The sequence below is a fragment of the Sciurus carolinensis genome, chromosome 1 (assembly GCF_902686445.1).
Source record: "Sciurus carolinensis chromosome 1, mSciCar1.2, whole genome shotgun sequence".
Lineage (NCBI taxonomy): Eukaryota > Metazoa > Chordata > Mammalia > Rodentia > Sciuridae > Sciurus > Sciurus carolinensis.
In genome coordinates, this window is record NC_062213.1 from 632,746 (window position 1) to 653,293 (window position 20,548).

General features: G+C 45.5%; 1 protein-coding gene across 3 annotated transcripts in view; it reads left to right on the plus strand.

The window, feature by feature from the left end:
* The first annotated feature begins 2,548 nt into the window (after positions 1 to 2,548).
* Arhgap39 (Rho GTPase activating protein 39) overlaps positions 2,549 to 20,548 on the plus strand; it is a 99,728-nt gene continuing 81,728 nt past the window's right edge. For all 3 annotated transcript variants that reach the window (XM_047523039.1, XM_047523048.1, XM_047523024.1), the window contains exon 1: positions 2,549 to 2,712. The gene's annotated coding sequence lies outside the window, so the exon portion shown is untranslated. The remainder of the gene's footprint in view (positions 2,713 to 20,548) is intronic.

Here is a 20,548-nt window from a genome sequence, read left to right on the forward strand (position 1 = left end):
AAATTATTTCCTCCTTATTTGGAATTTCCCTGTTTCTCCTTTCCCAACATCTAGAGCTGAACACTTAGGTGAATATTTTCCAATTGTTCCTACTTTCTGAAAACCTTATTTTAAATTTCCTCTATTGTTTTAACTTGGTCCCAGAAATTTTTGATTATTGTTTTTCAGTCCATTATTATTATTATTATTATTATTATTATTATTATTATTATTGGTTCTGGGAATTGAACCCAGAACCTCACACAAGCTAAGCACAGTACTTGCCCCTGAGCTACACCCCCGTCCTAATTATTAAATTTTTATTTCCACTTTAACTGAAGAATTTAGTGTTCATGTGTTATGTGGGGGCTGTTTCATTGTATCTGGGATGTACCTCACTTATTTATTTGTAATTGTTTTCAAATTTTATTCCTCTTTGTCAGAAGATTGTACTCTGAATACCACTGATCCTCTGGAATTTATTGTCAGTGCCATCGTCAGTTTTTGTGAATTTTCCTGTATGCATAATCTGCCTTTTAGGTGTGTTATTTCTGTATCTCTTAGTTCAAGTTTGTTAACCATTTTATTCAAGTGTTCTATATTTTGGCTGTGTTTCTGCCTGATTTAACAAAGAGATATGTTAAAATTTCTTTGTTCACAGTGATTGATTTGTCTGTCACCACAGATCAGTTTCATGTATATGTGTGTGTATAGTTAATGCGTACATTAACATAAAATTCTTTGCAATTTTCTGAACAGAATATAATTTCCCTGTGGTCCTTTATAACATTTTGTACTTAAGTTCTACTTTTTTAATTTAAATTGCTAACTTGCATTTACTTTGTGTCATATCCTCTTAACATATATTCTTCCATACTTTAATTTTCAGTTACATAAATGCTCACGTTTGGCAGGGGCTGGGGAAGGAGAGCAGAAATGGAAAGCAATCCCCACTACTAGGTCTACCCCTTTTTCTAAGGAAATCCTCTCCCTCTACCAAGAGTCCTTTGCTTACACTCACATAGAAGGTGAAGGCAAAGGATGTTCTTGTTCCTCCCCCAGAAGTCCTCAACAGATGCATGTGACACCTTTCTAGGATGTGTGGATGTGGTTGCCTGCAGTCCTCACCCAAAACTCTGTTCTCTTGTTGTGCTACAAGGTGCTGACACACACGGCTATCCCCTCAGAATCCCAGACCTAAACACCTAAGGCTCTCATCCACAAAGGCAAGTCGAAGGTCAAGTGCTGGATGTTCCGACAGGGCAACAAGATAACACAAGAATGCTCTATACCCCACAAGTGACCTAAGCAAGACATTTTTATGGAATCGGTGGATGAAGGGAGAAAAAGAAATTTAAACAAGATGATACTGAAGTGCAGGCACAGTCATCAAGGAATGGAGTTCCCAGGGAGGCGGGTGGAGTTAAAATAGGCCTTCGGCTTTTATAATGAACACAGTGTGTTTCCATGCTCTTGGAAATTATTCAACACAGATGGGCAAACTGACAATGCAGGAGACAGGCATGGGTTCCAGTTGCCTGAAGCAACTGCCTTTGATAGGAGCAGAGAGATACGGCAGGCAGGCGTACTTTCCGGAGAGAAGGTGAAAGGCAGGGGGATGGATGTGGTGAGCCTGTGGTTTGGTGATGGGAGTCTTGGTCTCCTCTGGGAGGCTTAACTAGAGGGAATCTGAGAAGTTATCTGATAATCGGGAGACGTGCCCTCCTGGAGAAAACCGCGAGATTGCTTGGGAGTGTGAAGTGCTCATTTTCCTGGTCAAGTGTTCCAATGGAAGCCCCGCAGTCCGGTTGGTGACGTTTCTCCAGCGGCCTCGAAGGAGAATGGCCCGGCTCATCCAGGTTGGGTTTCCTCAGGTGTGCACAATGCAGAGCGAGCTGAAGCTCGTCCACGAGCATTGGGGTGCAGAGTGAATCCGATGCGGACCCTCCGGCCGCAAGCAGAGGTGCGGTCAGCGGCAGCAGGGGTAGGTGGGTCTCGAGAAAGCGCCGCGCATTTTCTCGGTGTTGGAACGGGTCTGGCGGAAGGCCGAATGCTGTGCTGTCGTGGAGAGCTTCCGCGGTTTCACATCCTTATTTCTAGAAATGGTAGTTAAATACAACTTCTAGAAATGAATGCGGCAAAAGGAAGCATTAGGGGGGCTGTAACCGGGAAAAAAATGATAGAGACAAAAAGAAAATGATAAGGAGCAGTTAGAGACTGGTAGTTTCGCCAGATATTTTAGACAGCAGCTACCTTTCCAGAGTCCGGGAAGGGGTAAATTTCAGATGCAGGATGCATCCACATGCGCGCATGTGAAATCACACCACATACACACCGCAACGCGCCACGGGTTACCTGCACCACGAGCTGAGAGGCGCGGGTAGCCCCGGGGCGGAGCAGGTCCTGAGAGCGCAGGTGCAGCAGGCGGGGCGCGGCACTGGGGGCGGGGCGGGGCCAGGACCAGCTCCCGGCGTGCCACGCGCATGCGCAGGCGCAGTATTGTTCTGCGAGGCGCCCTCTGGCGACCGCGGCGGCGCGGGGGCGGAGCCGGAGGCGGGGGGTTGCGCTTGGTGACGGAGGACGCGCGGCCGCTGCGCACTGGGCCGGCGGCCGCCGAGAAGGACTCGGACCGCGGGTGGCAGCGGCGGCGGCCCGGGAGCCGCGGGCAGTTTGGGCGCGGCGCGCGGCCCATGATGAAGGGCTGTGACGGGGCGGCCCGCGCGCAGCCGGCCGGTGAGAACGCGGGCTGGGGGCGGCGCGGCCGGGAATATGGCGGAGAGGCTGTGCTGCGGCCCGGCGGCCCGGCCCGGGCGGAGGCCCCGGCGGGCCTGCGCAAGGAATTCGGTCCTACGGAGACCGAGGGCGCGGGAAGGGCCGGGCTGGGGGCGCTAGGGCCGCGGGTCGGGCGGCTAGGGGTCAAGGCGCACGCCGCGGAGGTGTGAGGGTGGGTGCGAATTCGCGAATATGCCGGACCCGGGGGTGCGCGAGTGTGTCCCTGCTCGTGGGTGGGCGTCTAAGTGTGAGGGGCAGGAATGTGGTTGCGAGTGGGCCCGACCTAGAGGTGGGCGTGAGTGCTTGTGTGCCCCTGCTCGAGGGTAGCGGTGAGTGTGAGAATGCATGGCCGGAGGGTGGTTGTGATTGTGCCCGGCCTGAGGGCGGGTGTGAGTGCGTGCGTGCCCAGCAGGAGGACAGGTGTGGTACACGTGTGCCTGGCCCTGGGACAGGTGTGAGTGCTTGTGCCCCTGGCCTAAGGTTGGGTGTGAGTGTGTGCCCCGCCTGGGGGCCGAGTGAGTGCTTGTGTGCGTGCTTGTGTACCAGGCCCAGGAACAGGTGTGAGTGCGTGTGTACCTGGCCCGAGGACAGGTGTGAGTGTGAAGGTGCTCTTCCTGAGCGGGGCGACGTTCCATTCCGGGTGGGGACCAGGTGGTAGCCGCGGGTCTGGGTTCGAGCGGGCGTGGGCTGCGACCCTGATCGGGCTTTGTCCGCGGGGCGTGGGGAGTCGGTGGGCGTCTCCAGGCCGGGTCATGGCTGCCTGCGCGTGGCGTGCCTGGGCTCCGTGACCCGGCCTCTGCGGCAGGCGCGACTCGCCCTTCCCGGGGTCTCTGGAGCTGGAGCTTCCTGGGCACATCTCAGTGGCTGGTGTGGTGTGGGTGGGGGCCGCGAGCCGGCAGACTGTCGTCCGGGACTGGACATCTTTATTTTAAAACATGCAGCCGGCTTCAGGCGCGGCAGCTGTGGGTGTGTTCCATGCTGCTGCTCACCGCAGCTGCTGTGGGCGCTGCGCAGCCTTCAGCGGCAAAAATGCGGCTGGGCCCCCTCCCCCTTCAATGTTGCGGGGGTTTGACCAAGCCTCCAGTGACCTCTGCAGAAAAACCTACAGTTGCAAGGCCTCGGTTCCTCCCCTGGTGCAGACAATACGGACGTTTGTCTTTGAAAACCAGGGAGGGGAATTGAGCATTGCGTCCTGAGTGCCTTCTGGAAACAGCAGGTGGTTCTGCCTGCTGCTTCCCTTTCACAATGAGCCTGGGGAGAAGAGGAAGCATGATGGAGGCGTGACAGGACATCCCAGGACCCATTCATTCCTTAAGCCATCCTGGGTGCCTGAGTGCTGGAAGAAATGGAGAGTTGCCTCCCTCCTGCACTTGGCTAGTGAACTGGAGAAGAAGGGACAAGAGGGTTCTGGAGCCAGAATGACGGCCTTTGAGTCATGACTGTTCCTTTACTGGCTTTGTGGTCTTACACAGGACTCTTGGTCCCTCAGCTATAAAATGGGTACACTTTAATAGTACTGGCTCCGGAGACTTGTGAGTGAACTAAAGCTTGCAAAACCCGTTGTCCCTGGCACTTGTATTTCAAAAAGCTAGGAATTGTTCTTACAGACAAGGTTCAGACCTGGCAGGGTTAGGTGTGGATGACATTGGGTGCTGTAGGGTGCATGTGCTGGTTCATGGGCTCTTCGGTTACCCACCAGCACTGCATCATAGTATTACATGAGTTTGAAATCTGTGTCTATCGCTTCTTCCACAAACAAACTGAGGCTATATTAGGAAAAACAGGTGTTTATAAAGGTAAAAGAGGAAGCTGGGTGCAGTGGTCCTGCCTGTAATCCCAGTGGCTCCCGAGGCTGAGGCAGGAGTATTGCAAGTTCAAAGCCAACCTCAGCAAAAGCAAGGCACTAAGCAACTCAATAAGACCCTGTCTCTAAATAAAATACAAAACAGGGCTGGGGGTGTGGCTCAGTGATCAAGTGCCACTGAGTTCAATCCCCAGTACCAAAAAAAAAAAAAAAAAAAAGAAGAGGAAGAAATCTTATGTACTTAGGTTAAATTATTATATAGAACTGTTTTTAAAAATATCTTCAGAGAAAGAATGCTTCCAATGAACAATCTTGGAATGCTGTAGAATTTTCTTGTCCTTGGTTAGGTAGGATTGTTCCTGGGTCAGGTCCACCCTCTGAGTCAAACCTCCAAAGCCATGTTGCTCTCTAGAGTTGCTTCAGTGTACCTCGTTAAAATAAACCTTGGGTGACTATGAGGAAATGTGTAACAGTGAGATGTTGAGTTATTAGCACAGTGATGTTCTGCCTTGCTCAAACTGTTGGAATAAGTTGAGAGTTGCTTTAGAGCAAAGTGGGGAGAAGCCACATGTTTTCCAAGGAGATGACTCTCTTCAGGTCTGATCATCTCTCCCTTCTATATTCATTTTTCTTTGCGATACCAGGGATTGACCCCAGGGACTCTTTACCACTGAGCTACATCCCCCAGCTTTTTAAATTTTGAGACAGGGTCTCACTAAGTTACTTAGGGCCTTGCTGAGTTGCTGAGGATGGTCTCCAACTTGTGATCCTCCTGCCTCAGCCTTCTGAGTCACTGGGATTACAGTCCTGCACCACCACACCTGGCTTTAAATACGTTCTTGAGAGCTATATTTCATCTCCTTCTTTGAGATTTGTAGCATTGAAGGCGAGAATGTTCATTGTTTAGAAAAAAATGGTGACAAGGATTTTTAAAATGCCAATCCTGGCCTCTCTCCCACATGTGTGCTGAGGCAGAAGGATGTGCATGGAGACTTCATGTTTTTTTTAAACTCGAGGGAGTTAGCTGTGCCTGCCATCCTGTCAACCCCCTGAAATGTGATGGTGACATATATGAACATTATTGCCATCAGTCTGTGAGCTTTGATGATGGGGGATTGTGTGTCTCTGCTTCCACCCTTTGATGGTGTGTGCTGAGAGGAGCTTGGGTGGCCTCTGTTTTGCTACACTGGGTGGAGTTTTTGTGGTTCAGATTTAGTGCAGCATTTCTTGCTCTTAAGTCTTTGAAATTCTGTGGCAAAACCATAATAACATTAGGAATAATTTTTCAATATTCTGTACAAGTGTTTCCCAAATATTGTTTATTCAGTACTTTTTACAATTGAGCAGTAATCTACATTCAGTGAGTTGTGCATGCATTGCAGTGCTACACATGAAGTTTAGAAAGAAAAAAAAATCCATAGAAGACAGGAACCTTCCTGTGATTAAGGTTCAAACTGGTCTCCAGACCAGGGGTCAGTTAGTTACAGCTCACCAGGAAACCACATGTCTGTTTTGTCAATAAAGTTTTATTGAAACAGCCACACTTGCTTGTCTTTGTATTGTCCAAGACTGCTTTGAGAGATTGAATATTTGTGACAGGCTGTGCAACCTGCAAAGCCTGAACCCTTCATTTTTGGTACAGTCACAGGACTAGCATGCTACTGAACTTCTGAGGGGAGTTGGCTGCAGGGCTCTGGCTACAAGGAAGAGTTGGTCTCTGGCTAATGGGATAAGGAGACACCACAGATAGAAGATGCTTTAAATTTAGGAGCAAAGGGAAGAAGGTGGGTTATATGTGGTTTGTAGAGGTTTAAAGTTTGTGTAAGAAATAATGGGACATGAGGATGGTGATAGAAAGATCTCTCTGTTTAGGTTAAAGATTTCAGATTTTAATTTTCTAGTTAATAGAGAACTACTACAGGGATGTGAACAGGGACTGTCTTGATGAGCAGTGACAGGTGGAGTGAACTGGAGAGGACTCCAGATCAGTGTTTTGGGACAGGTTTCTCTAGACAGCAATAGCACATAGCACTGTGTTTTCTGTGACTTCAGTGACAGGGTCTTGTTTTCTACTGACATTTCATCCACTTGTGGTATTGCTTCCAGACCCAGGACCAGTGCTTATGTGGAACATGCTTGTTTTTAAGGCAGAAGGGTAGCAGAAGCTAGGAGTGTCTCTTCAGGCTTCATCTTGAACTGGCAGGTCAGCTTCCATGGCCACAGAATGTACAGCCCTCTTGTGGCCAAGGGGTAATGCATACTGGAGATAATGCAATGATCTTCACCACCTACTGCCTGCCCCGGCGAAAAAACGATTGAGCCTGCTCCCTGCCACCTGGGTGGCCTCACATGGATGGGGCTTAAGGTGCAGCTAAATAGCTCTCCTCAGCCTGGGACACAGGAGCCAGCTGTACACAGAAGTCCTTAAGGCTTTTCAGTACCTGTTCTTTAGGCCTTACCCTCGGTGCTTTGGAACTTCAGTTTGTTTGAGGCTGCTGGAAGCCTGGTTTCCTGACCTGGGTTCTTCCCTCGACCTTGAACCCCTCCCTTTCTTTCCCACATAGTTGCTTAGGTGATGTGTGCTGTGCCATGCTCTCACATATCTGGAGACACTTTTGTTTTCCTGTACTAGGAGGGCGAGGCCAGAGATGTGGATAATTCCTGCAGTCCAGGGTGGCACCCAGACTCCCCAGAGCCTCCTAGCTGCTCTCCAGAGCCCCATGTGTTCCTGACCTGCTCTACTTTCAGTGATGCAGCTTTGTTGGGTCACTGGGCCAAGCCTTGCTTGGTGTTTCCTTCTCCAAAACAAGCAAAGCTCATGTGGTTCCTTCAGGTCTTTGACCCCGGCTGAGGCAGCCTCAGTAGGAGTCCTTCCCCACCTCCTTCAGCACCCATTTCTTCCCCTCCCATCCCCTGTGGGCTCTGGGTGATGGTTTTGGTCCCTGTGTAGCTACACCTGTCTCTGCCTAGTCTGGGAATTCCTTGTGGGCAGCAGATATATCTGTATTCTTGATATCTTGCTGTATGTTGCCTTTAACATCAGTAAAGATGGTTAGGTTTGAGCTGGGTGCTGTGGCACAAGCCTGTAATCCCAGCAGCTCAGGAGGCTGAGGCAGGCGGATCACGAGTTCAAAGCCAACCTCAGCAATTCGGCAAGGCCCTAAGCAACTCAGTGAGGTCTTGTCTGTAAATAAAACATAGAAAGGGCTGGGGATGTGACTCAATGGGTAAGCATCCCTGGATTCAATCCCTGATATCAAAAAACAAAACAAAACAAGAACAACAAAAACAACAGATGGGTGGGTTTGGGCTGAGGAGTGCCCAGAAAGAATGCTCAACAAGCCCAGGAGTGACTGTTATTTTCTCCATTTTGACTGTATCCAACTAACTAGGGCTTCTCTCATCTCTTCTTTTCCTAAGTATAAATTGTTTGATTTTTCAAGAGATTCACTTTATTCCTGATTCCTGAAAGTTTAATTTTATGTATTTTTGAACAGATGATCTGTTCACATGGTGCACAAGCACAAAGGGTGCTCAGCAGGACTTCCTTCCTTTCTCCCCAGAGCCTGGTTCCCTGAGTCCAGGACCAGCTTCTGCTATCTCTTGGGATACTTTGTAACTGTACAGGCAAGCATGTGTTCTTTTTTCCTGTCCTTTTGAAAATCTTTATGACCCTTGCCTTTTTCAACTATGTTTGAGAGGTCATTTTCCAGTACTTTCTTTTCCATGACTGTGCCTTCTTTAGTGCGGACATGCTGTAATTTATCTAACCAGCTCCTGTTGATGAGCATTGTTTTTTGTGCAGATAGAAATGAGACTGCAAGTACAATATTCTAAGTGTGTGGATGTGCCTGTCGATGCACTCCTAGAAATATTACTTAGGTCTTCAGTCATTTGTTTAATGGCATCAGGTTTGCTTTTGTCCCTGAATGTCTTTAACACTGTACTTCCTTTGGCCATTTATTTCTCCCAATTATCTGTCTCTGCATTTTAAATACTAAAGTAGGTCCAAACGTGATTTTCTCTGTTGGGAATCAGTTACCTTTTATGTGTTCTGATGGTTAAGAGATAGGAAAACATACGTCCGCCCAGAAACTTGTCCATGCGTGTACACAGCAACAATAGCCAACAAATGGAAACCATCTGGGTATTATCCAAAGGTCCAGTGGGGTGGCACCTGCCATCCCAGCTGCTTGGGAAACTGGGATGGGAGGATGCTTGAGCCCACGAGTTTGAACCAGCCTGGGCAACAGAGTGAGACCCCATATCAAAAGACCAAAAACAGGGGCTGGGGAGATAGCTCAGAGTCGGTAGAGTGCTTGCCTTGCAAGCACAAGGCCCTGGGTTCAATCCCCAGCACTGCAAAAAAAAAAAAAAAAAAGAAACAAAAATAGAACAGAATAGAAATACAGGTATCCACCACCATGCCCAGGAACCCAAAAGCTCCCAAGATGAACTAGACAAGACCAGACCTCTGTTGGGGTACACTGTGGACAGTGCTCACACTTTATGGCAGCTGTGCAGACAGCATCCACCATAAAACAACACACATCACCAGTACATGAGTGGATGAACAAGGTGGTATAGCCATAGGAAGGAATATTATTTGGCAATAAAAGAAACAAGTTACTGGTTTGTTTGCATTATGGATGAACCTTGAAAATACTATGCTGAATCAAAAAAAAAAAAAAAAAAAAAAACCATACAGAGCTGAGTGAGATGGCACACATATGGGCACAGTGGCACACACCGTAATCCTAGTGACTCAAGAGGATTGCAAGTTTGAGGCCAGCCTCAGCAACTTAGGCCCTAAGTAACTTATTGAGACCCTGTCTCAAAATAAAACATAAAAAGGGCTGGGGATGTGTCTTGGTGGTAACTGGGTTCAATTCCCAATTCAAAAAAAACAAAAACCAGACATGTTATATGATTTCATTTATATGAAATGTCTAGAATAGAGAGATCCATAGAGAGAAAATAGTAGGTAGTGGTTGCCAGGAGCCTTGGGGATTATAGCTAAGAGGAGTAGAGTTTCTAGAGTATTGAAAATGTTCTGAAATTGACACGATACAGCTTGTCTTTGTCTGTGAATAGAACAAAACTGTACCCTTTAAATGGGCGTATTGTATGATATGTGAATTACATCCCAGTGAAGCTATTAAAAACAAGGGTAAACAGAATTTTTCAGAAGGGAGTGTTCCATGGTAAGAGTCAGAGGTCGGGTGGTACCCACAGAGGCTGTGGGGTGGATGCCATCCTGGGGTGAGATGGGACCGAAGATCCAGCAGGCCCTGTAGCAGGTGTTGTGCAGGTGGGATGGAGCCTTGAGTCACACATGGACTCTGTCCCTGGCTAGTTGTGTTGTTAATCACAGTTGTATCACTAACCCCCCGAGTCCTAGCTCTCATCTGCAGACTGGAATTCTGTGCTGTCTTCTGTTCAGGGTCATTGTGAAACTGAAGCACAATTAAGTTCCAGAGGACTCCATCAATTACTGGGGGTTATATAGTTTTATTAGTAAGAGGCTGATGAACGAATAGCACTTTTTCTGTCCTCTTGCAGGCTGGTCTGAGACAAGACAACCACCAGGTGTAGTGAAGTGTAGCAAGGACAGCTGAAGCCCAGGTCCTGGGCACAGGCACAGAGCCCCTGGCTGACCTGGGCATTCAGTTCTTTTTCCTTTTTTTTTTTTTTATTGTAAACAAATGGGATACATGTTGTTTCTCTCTTTGTACATGGCGTAAAGGCATACCATTTGTGTAATCATAAATTTACATAGGGTAATGTTGTTTGATTCATTCTGTTATTTTTCCCCTTCCCCCCCCCACCCCTCCCACCCCTCTTTTCCCTCTATACAGTCCTTCCTTCCTCCATTCTTGCCCCCCTCCCTAACCCTAACTCTAACCCTAACACTAACCCCTCCCACCCCCCATTATGTGTCATCATCCACTTATCAGCGAGATCATTCGTCCTTTGGATTTTTGAGATTGGCTTATCTCACTTAGCATGATATTCTCCAATTTCATCCATTTGCCTGCAAATGCCATAAATTTATCATTCTTTATGGCTGAGTAATATTCCATTGTATATATATATATATATATATATATATATATATATATATATATCACAGATTCTTTATCCATTCATCAACTGAAGGGCATCTAGGTTGGTTCCACAATCTAGCTATTGTGAACTGAGCAGCTATGAACATTGATGTGGCTGTATCTCTGTAGTATGCTGATTGTAAGTCCTTTGGGTATAGGCCAAGGAGTGGGATAGCTGGGTCAAATGGTGGTTCCATTCCAAGTTTTCTAAGGAGTCTCCAGAGTGGCTGCACTAGTTTGCAGCCCCACCAGCAATGTGTGAGTGTACCTTTTTCCCCACATCCTCTCCAATACCTGTTGTTGCTTGTATTCTTGATAATCGCCATTCTAATTGGGGTGAGATGGAATCTTAGGGTGGTTTTGATTCGCATTTCTCTTATTACTAGAGATGTTGAACATTTTTCCATATGTTTGTTGATTGCTTGTAGATCTTCTTCTGTGAAGTGTCTCTTCATTTCCTTAGCCCATTTGTCGATTGGATTATTTGCATTCTTGGTGTAGAGTTTTTTGAGTTCTTTATAGATTTTGGAGATTAGTGCTCTATCTGAAGTATGATTGGCAAAGATTTTCTAGCACTCTGTAGGCTCTTTCTTTGCATTGCTGATAGTTTCCTTTGCTGAGAGAAAGCTTTTTAGTTTGAATCTATCCCAGTTATTGATTCTTGCTTTTATTTCTTGTGCTATGGGAGTCCTGTTGAGGAAGTCTGGTCCTAAGCCGACATGTTGAAGCTCTGGACCTACTTTTTCTTCTATAAGAAGCAAGGTCTCTGGTCTGATTCCGAGATCCTTAATCCATTTTGAGTTTAGTTTCGTGCATGGTGAGAGATACGGGTTTAGTTTCATTCTGTTGCATATGGATTTCCAATTCTCCCAGCACCATTTGTTGAAGAGGCTATCTTTTCTCCATTGCACATTTTTGGCCCCTTTGTCTAGTATGAGAAAATTGTATTTATTTGGGTTTGTGTCCGTGTTCTCTATTCTGTACCATTGATCCACTTTTCTATTTTGGTACCAATACCATGCCGTTTTTGTTACTATTGCTTTGTAGTAGAGTTGAAGATCTGGTATTGCGATACCCCCTGCTTCACTCTTTCTGCCAAGGATTGCTTTAGCTATTCTGGGTTTTTTATTCTTCCAGATGAATTTCATAATTGCTTGCTCTATTTCTGTAAGGTACATCATTGGGATTTTAATTGGAATTGCATTGAATCTGTATAGCAATTTTGGTAGTATAGCCATTTTGACAATATTAATTCTTCCTATCCAAGAACATGGGAGATCTTTCCATCTTCTAAGGTTTTCTTTAATTTCTTTCTTTACTGTTCTGTAGTTCTCACTGTAGAGGTCTTTCACCTCTTTTGTGAGATTGATTCCCAAGTATTTTATTTTTTTCGATGCTATTGTGAATGGGGTAGTTTTCCTAATTTCTCTTTCTTTCTTTTTTTTTTTTTTTTGGTGCTGGGGATCGAACCCAGGGCCTTGTGCTTGCAAGGCAAGCACTCTGCCGACTGAGCTATCTCCCCAGCCCCCCTAATTTCTCTTTCTGAAGATTTATCTTTTATGTATAAAAATGCATTAGATTTATGTGCATTGATCTTATATCCCACTACTTTACTGAATTCACTTATGAGTTCTAAAAGTTTTCTGGTGGAATTTCCTGGTTCCTCTAAGTATATAATCATATCATCAGCAAATAGGGATAGTTTGAGTTCTTCTTTTCCTATTCGTCTCCCTTTAATTTCTTTGGTCTGTCTAATTGCTCTGGCTAGAGTTTCAAGGACAATATTGAAAAGAAGTGGTGAAAGAGGGCATCCCTGCCTTGTTCCAGTTTTTAGGGGGAATACTTTCAGTTTTTCACCATTTAGAATGATATTAGCCATGGGCTTTGCGTATATGGCCTTTACAATGTTAAGGAATGTTCCCACTATCCCTATTTTTTCTAGTGTTTTGAGCATGAAGGGGTGCTGTATTTTATCAAATGCTTTTTCTGCATCTATTGAAATAATTATGTGATTCTTGACTTTAAGTCTATTGATATGGTGAATTACATTTATTGATTTCCTGATGTTGAACCAACCTTGCATCCCTGGGATGAAACCCACTTGATCATGGTGCACTATCTTTTTAATATGTTTTTGTATGCGATTTGCTAAAATTTTGTTGAGAATTTTTGCGTCGATGTTCATTAAGGATATTGGTCTGAAATTTTCTTTCCTCGATGTGTCTCTGTCTGGTTTAGGTATTAGGGTAATATTGGCTTCATAGAATGAGTTTGGGAGGGTTCCCTCCTCTTCTATTTTATGAAATACTTTGAGAAGTATTGGAATGAGCTCTTCTTTAAAGGTTTTGTAGAATTCGGCTGAGAATCCATCTGGTCCTGAACTTTTCTTTGTTGGTAGGCTTTTGATGACTTCTTCTATTTCATTACTTGAAATTGGTCTATTTAAATTGTGTATGTCCTCCTCGTTCAGTTTAGGCAATTCATATGTCTCTAGAAACCTGTTGATGTCTTCGAAATTTTCTATTTTGTTGGAGTATAGATTTTCAAAATAGCTTCTAATTATGTTTTGTATTTCAATCGTGTCTGTTGTGATATTTCCTTGTTCATTCCGAATTTTAGTGATTTGGGTTTTCTCTGGTCTTCTCTTTGTTAGCGTGGCTAAAGGTTTATCAATTTTGTTTATTTTTTCGAAGAACCAACTATTTATTTTGTCAATTTTTTGTATTGTTTCTTCTGTTTCAATTTCGTTGATTTCAGCTCTGAGTTTAACTATTTCCTGTCTTCTACTACTTTTGGTGTTGGTCCGTTCTTCTTTTTCTAGGGCTTTGAGCTGTAGTGTTAGGTTGTTTATTTGTTGAGTTTTACTTCTTCTATTAAATGCACTCCATGAAATAAATTTTCCTCCAAGTACTGCTTTCTTGTGTCCCAGAGATTTTGATATGATGTTTCTTTGTTCTCATTTACCTCTAAGAATTTTTTAATTTCCTTCCTAATATCTTCTGTTATCCATTCATCATATAATAGCATATTGTTCAATCTCCAGGTGTTGGAGTAGTTTCTGTTTTTTACTCTTTCATTTATTTCTAACTTCAATCCATTATGATCTGATAGAATTCAAGGTAGTGTCTTTATCTTCTTGTATTTGCTAAAATTAGCTTTGTGGCATGATATATGGTCTATTTTAGAGAAGGATTCATGTGCTGCTGAGAAGAAAGTGTATTCGCTCTTGGTTGGATGGTATATTCTATAAATGTCTGTTAAGTCTAAATTATTGATTGTGTTATTGAGATCTATGGTTTCTTTGTTCAATTTTTGTTTGGAAGATCTGTCCAGTGGTGAGAGAGGCGTGTTAAAATTACCTAGTATTATTGTGTTATGGTCTATTTGGTTTCTAAAATTGAGAAGGATTTGTTTGACATACATGGATGAGCCACTGTTTGGGGCATAGATGTTTATGATTGTTATATCTTGCTGATTTATGCTTCCCTTAAGCAGTATGTAATGTCCTTCTTTATCCCTTCTGACTAACTTTGGCTTGAAGTCCACATTATCTGAAATGAAGATGGATACTCCAGCTTTTTTGCTGAGTCCATGTGCATGGTATGTTTTTCCCCATCCTTTCACCTTTAGTCTATGGGTATCTCTTTCTATGAGGTGAGTCTCTTGCAGGCAACATATTGTTGGATCTTTCTTTTTAATCCAATCTGCCAGTCTATGTCTTGATTGATGAGCTCAGGCCATTAACATTCAGGGTTATTATTGAGATATGATTTGTATTCCTGGTCATTTGGTTCATTTTTTAAATTTTATTTATTTATTTATTTTTTTGACACAACTTGGTTCCTCCTTTATTTGACAATTCCTTTAGGATAATTCCTCCCTTTGCTGATTTGCTTCTTTGTTTTTTATCTCTTCCTCATGGAATATTTTGCTGAGAATGTTCTGTAATGCTGGCTTTCTTTTTGTAAATTCTTTTAGCTTTTGTCTATCATGGAATGATTTTATTTCATCGTCAAATTTGAAGGTAAGTTTTGCTGGGTATAAGATTCTTGGTTGGCATCCATTTTCTTTCAGAGCTTGAAAAATGTTGTTCCAGGCTCTTCTAGCTTTTAGGGTCTGGATTGAAAAATCTGCTGATATCTGTATTGGTTTCCCCCTGAATGTAATTTGGTTCTTTTCTCTCACAGCCTTTAAAATTCTGTCTTTATTTTGTATGTTAGGTATTTTCATTATAATGTGCCTTGGTGTGGGTCTGTTGTAATTTTGTGTATTTGGAGTCCTATAAGCCTCTTGAACTTGATTTTCCATTTCATTCTTCAGATTTGGGAAATTTTCTGATATTATTTCATTGAATAGATTGTTCATTCCTTTGGTTTGTTTCTCTAAGCCTTCCTCAATCCCAATAATTCTCAGGTTTGGCCTTTTCATGATATCCCATAGTTCTTGTAGATTCTGTTCATGATTTCTTACCATCTTCTCTGTTTGGCCAACTTTGTTTCCAAGATTAAATAATTTGTCTTCAATGTCTGAGGTTCTGTCTTCCAGGTGTTCTATCCTATTGGTTATGCTTTCTATGGAGTTTTTAACTTGGTTTATTGTTTCCTTCATTTCAAGGATTTCAGTTTTTTTTTTTTTTTTCAGTATCTCTAACTCTTTATTGAAATGATCTTTTGCTTCCTGTATTTGCTCTTTTAACCGTCGATTGGTGCGATCATTCAATGCCTGCATTTGCTTTTTCATCTCATCGTTTGCTTCTCTGATCATTTTAATTATGTACATTCTGAACTCCCTTTCTGTCATTTCTTCTACCATGCTATCGTTGGATTTTATTGACGTAACATCTAGATTTGTTTGGGACATTTTCTTCCCTTGTCTTCTCATACTGTTCAGGAATCAGTGGATCATTAAGATATTGCAGATTTCCTCTATTGACTTATAATGTCCCTGAAGATTGCTAGTATATCCCCTCTTATCCTTCAGTAGCCTGAAGTCTTGGAGGAAGTTGATACTGCGGTGCTCCACAAGGAAGCTGCCTCTCTAGGGGTGGTGACCTTCAGGTGGGGTATATTCCCTGATAGTGGGCAGAGGTACCTCCACTTGTTGACCAATGGTCATCCAAAGGGGAACTAGGCTGTGGGCTGAGGCAAGGCCTGTTTGTGCCTGTGTCTCTGGTTTTACCGTCCTTGTGGGAAAACCTCACCCGGCGGGGAAGACTCACCTGGTGGGGAGGTCTTGCTGGTCAGTTCCCCTCCTAGAGGTTCCCCTCAATCTACAACTACCGCCTGGGCTGGACTGCCTTCCTCTGCAACATTCCCAGGGGCCTGGACCTACCTCCTGGGCCTGGGAGCCTCACCCTTCGCAGACGAGTCTCCTTAGGCTGCCTCTCCTCAGACAATCTGCCCGCAGTCCTGGAAACTTTGCTCCGCCCCTAGGCATGTCTCTGTGCGGCTCTTCCACCAAGAAGCCGCCTAGGTCCTGGGACCCTGCTCTGCACCTAATCGCCTGGCTATGCGGCCCCTCCTCTGAACCGCCACCTGGAGCCCCATACAATAGCTCCGATACCCAGAGACCCGCCACACACCTCTTTCTCCGGACAGCCGCCCGGTGTTCTGACGCAGTCACTAGGAGTACAAGCAACTCACTTCACCTCTCCTCCTCCCGCCATCTGCCCGTAGCCCTGGGCAGTCACTCCGAATCCAAGTGACCCGCCCTGTTCCTCCTCCTCCTCAGGGTAACCCCCGGGTGTTCAGGAGCGGTCAGTCCGAGACCCACCGCGCTCCTCCTCCAGGCAGGCCACCGGTGTTCAGGAGCGGTCGCTTTGAGTCTAAACAACTCACCACTCGCCTCCTCCTCTGGCAACCGCCTGTAGCTCTGATGCAGTCACTCCTAGACCAAGCGACCCGCCATGTTCCTCCTCTTCCTCTGGGAGCCCCCCGGTGTTCAGAAGCGATCGCTCTGAGTCCAAACAGCTCACCACGCAGCTCCTCCTCAGGCAACCACCTGTAGCTCTGATGCAGTCACTCCTAGACCAAGCGACCCTCCGCTCTCCTCCTCTTCCTCTGGGCAACCCCCCGGTGTTCAGAAGTGATTGCTCTGAGTCCAAACAGCTCGCCACGCAGCTCCTCCTCAGGCAGCCACCCGGAGCCCCCCTGTTTCTTAAAGGAGACTTCTTAAATAATCTTCAGGTTCCACAAAACCTGGATCTACCCTGAAACCCAATGCCGAGCAAGCCAAGTCCTGACAGGAAGCAGCTCCCTGGTAAAACCAGTTGTGGGGGAGTAGAAATCCTTCCCAGCCTTCACAGGATCACTTCATCATCGAGGTCCTTGCCACTGTCTACCTTGTATGATCCACTGACAGGTCTTGTGAGAGGTAGCAGAGTGTTGTGATTAAAATCACAGAGACTGGATTACCAGATGTAAATTCTGGGTCTACCATTAACTAACTATGTGACCTTGGGCAAATAACTCATTTCTGGACCTTGATATTTTTACGTGGGTAGAGAGCCAGCAAGGATGGTCAGCCCAAGTGACCACATGAGGATGGTCAGTTGCACTTGCCTTTGAGGTCTGCCTCTTTTTCCTTTTTTGCCATGCTTCTTTCCCCTTTTCTGCTTTTTCTTTGGACTACTGGAGGGTGGCTGGTGCTTCCTTTTTGGATTAGTTTCACAGAAATGTTTCTTGCTGCAGTCCCGTCTGCCATCCTCTAGGACTTCTTGGTGGTCAGCGTTCTTCCCATCCATTGGGATTGTGCTGAGATCGTTCTCCAGCCTACAGGCCTCATGTTACCTATGCTTGGGGCTGGAGTGTTCCCTTGTGGAGCTCCTGCTCACTCTCATTAGAGTTTGTTGCATGGTGCTGGCCTTTTACCTTGTGTTCAGAATCCAGCTGCACCCTGGCATTTCCTACTTCTTCTGATCAAAAGTACTAGAAGCAGCATAAAGGGATGAGGCTGTGGTTCCCAGAGACCCTCATGTAGGACCCTATGCCAGCATGCATAGGAACCACAAATGGTTTCTAGGAACAGTGTGGGGCTTCTTGCTCAAGGCCCTGGGGACCCAGGGCTTCAGAGCCCTTCTCCATTGATTTGGCAGGGCTCCAGTGCCTGGCTGGCTCTGTGCTTGCCAGGCCCACCCTCTCTCACCCCACTTGTTATCTCCTGTCACCTTCTGTGTGCTTCTGAGATGGAGGAGACAGACCACACTTCTCTTGGGAGACACAGCAGTGAGTGCTCACACCCGATGGCAGCAGCATCCCACAATCTAGGACGGCAGGTCCTAGAGGCAGTTGCATAACTCTGAGGTTGTAGAGCCTCAGCCGACCTTCCAGAGAGGGGATATCTTGTTGAGGAAGGAGGCTGTTCACCAGGCCTAGAGGAGACAGCTGTGGGCCACTGCCCGTGGCTTTTAGGATTGAGGTCCAGTGTGAGGAGAGGATGTGCAGACACCCAGGAGATCAGGTGGGCTCTTTTCAGCATGAAGAATAGGGCTGTCTCCTGGGGGGGGCCTGTGTCATCTCGACATACCATGGGGTCAGGATGCAGTTGTCGGGGTGGGGTATTGGCAGCTTTTTAGCCCCAGCTTCCTTTGTGGGAAACATCAGAGTGTAGTGAAGTTATCCATCCCTGATTCATTCCAACGTATTTTAAATGGTAAAATAAATCCTTTGCAAAATCTGGACCAGCTGCCTTCCAGTGACAGCACAGCTGACTGGGAAATGCCACTGGACAGGACCTTCATTTGTCCCTCAGAGTCTGGTGTGGCAGACCCATTGGCCATGACCCTCATGGAGAATGAGATACACAACACAGGCTGTGTTTCACGTTGACTGGGTTAGTACTTCAAGACAACCAGCACTAGGGATTCGTGAGCTAAAGACGGGCACATGTTTATTATACAGAGGGCCCTGGTTGGCATCTGGTGGAGCTTGGCTGCCAACTACTGGTTTCCTCCTGAGTGTGAGCACATGTGGGTGACCAGGGTCTCCAAATCTGGAGGAGGGGACACTCCCAGGCAACACTGTGGGTGTGGTTCCTGCCTTTCCAGTCATCTACCCCATCCATCCCTGAGAGCTAGTCAGGCGGGAGCTGGCAGTGCAGGGTGAGGCCCTGCCTCCGAAGTTCAGTGTCTCCTGCAGGGACACAGTTGGCAGTTGTGTGTACTCTGAAGGCCAGGAATGGGGCAGTGAGAGCAAACTTAGGGAACCCTGTGTAGGTGAGGGGCCAGGGCAAACCTGGGCTTGCAAGACAGGATGGGGTGGGATGGGCTCATGTGGCAGCCTGGGCAAGACTCCAGGGAAAGGCAAGAGATGGGGCAAGTAAGGCCGTCCAGACCATGCCAAGGGCTGACCCAAGGCTCTTTTTGAAGCATCAGCCTAACCGTGTGCTGGAAGTTGAAGGCCTCCAGGAAGCACAGAAACAGTTCAGCCTGGCCTCTAGTGGGGGCAGAGATTGTTGAGGATTAGGTGTGGTTGGAGGGCTGGCACAGTTCCTAGTCTCAGGTGCTGGTCTTGCTTCTCAGAGTTGCAGCAGCATGTGTCAGAATGCTGCTCTTTTTTACTGCCAAGTAGTATCCACTGTAACTGACCAACCAGTTCCTTTAAATTCATCCATTTATGGACATTTGAGTTGCCACTTACTGGCTATTATGAAAATGCTGCTGGCATGTATTTGTGTTTTAAGTGTTCGTGCAGATAATATGTTTTCAGTTCTCTCAGGTATATTGCTGGATGATTTGGTAGATTTAGTAGAATTGCTGGATGATTTAGTAATTCTATACACGTTTTTGAGGAAATGCCAGACTGTTTTCCAAAGTAGCTGCCCCATTTTACAGTTCCTCCAGCAATACATAAGGTTCCCCATTTTGCACTGCTTGAGGACACTGTTATCATCCTCCTTGCTCAGTGCTGGGGTGTAACTCAGGATTCCCACACGTGAGATCTGTGCCCTCCTGTTGTCCCAGTTTTTATTGTAGCCATCCTGATGAGAGTAAAGTGCATGCTCATGATGGTTTTGATTTCTGTTACCCTAATGGCTAAACAAGTAGAGCATCTTTTCATGTGCTTACTGGCCATTTGTCTGTCATCTTTGGAGAACTGTTTAGATCCTTTGCCCATTTTTCAGTGGGTTATCTTTTTATTATTGACCTGTATGTTGTTTATATTTTGGATGGAAGTCCCTGATTAGATATATGATTTACAAATGTGTTTTCCCATTCTGTGGCTTGGCTTTTCACTTTCTTGATAGTATTATTTGGAGCATGAAAGTTTTTAATTTTGATGAAGTTCAACTTGGTTTTTCTTTCTTTAGTTGTTTGTACTTCCAGGTTGTGGCAAGAAATCATTGCCTAATCCAGTCATAAAGAGTTTATACTTTCAGCTTTTACACTTATATTTTTGTCTTTAGACATTTCTTTAGATATTGTTGATGCACACATTTAGGTGTTTGATTATTGAGTAGATATTTTCGTGAATGGTGTGCAACAGCAGTCCAACTTTGTTCTTTTGTAGGTGACTGTTGATCTGTCCCAGCACCATTTGATGGAAAGACCCTTCTTTTCTTTTCCAAGTGCGTTGTTTTGGCACCCTTGTAGAAAGTCGTTGACTATTAAGGAGCTCACTTCCTGACTGCTCACTGTGCCTCCCTGTGCATCTGTCCTCAGCCATTGGCATGTTTTCTTGAGGACCGTAGCTTTGGTAGTGTATTTCCAGGTCAGAAAGTGTGAGTCTATCCCTTGGTTTCCCTTTTTAAGATTGTTTTGGTTATTTTGGGTCCTAGAATTTCCATTTGAATTTGTAGGATCAGCCTATCAGTTTTCTCAAAATTAATTCAATTTTGATAGAGACCTGTTGAATCTGTAGATTAATGTAGAGCATTTTCCATCTTACGA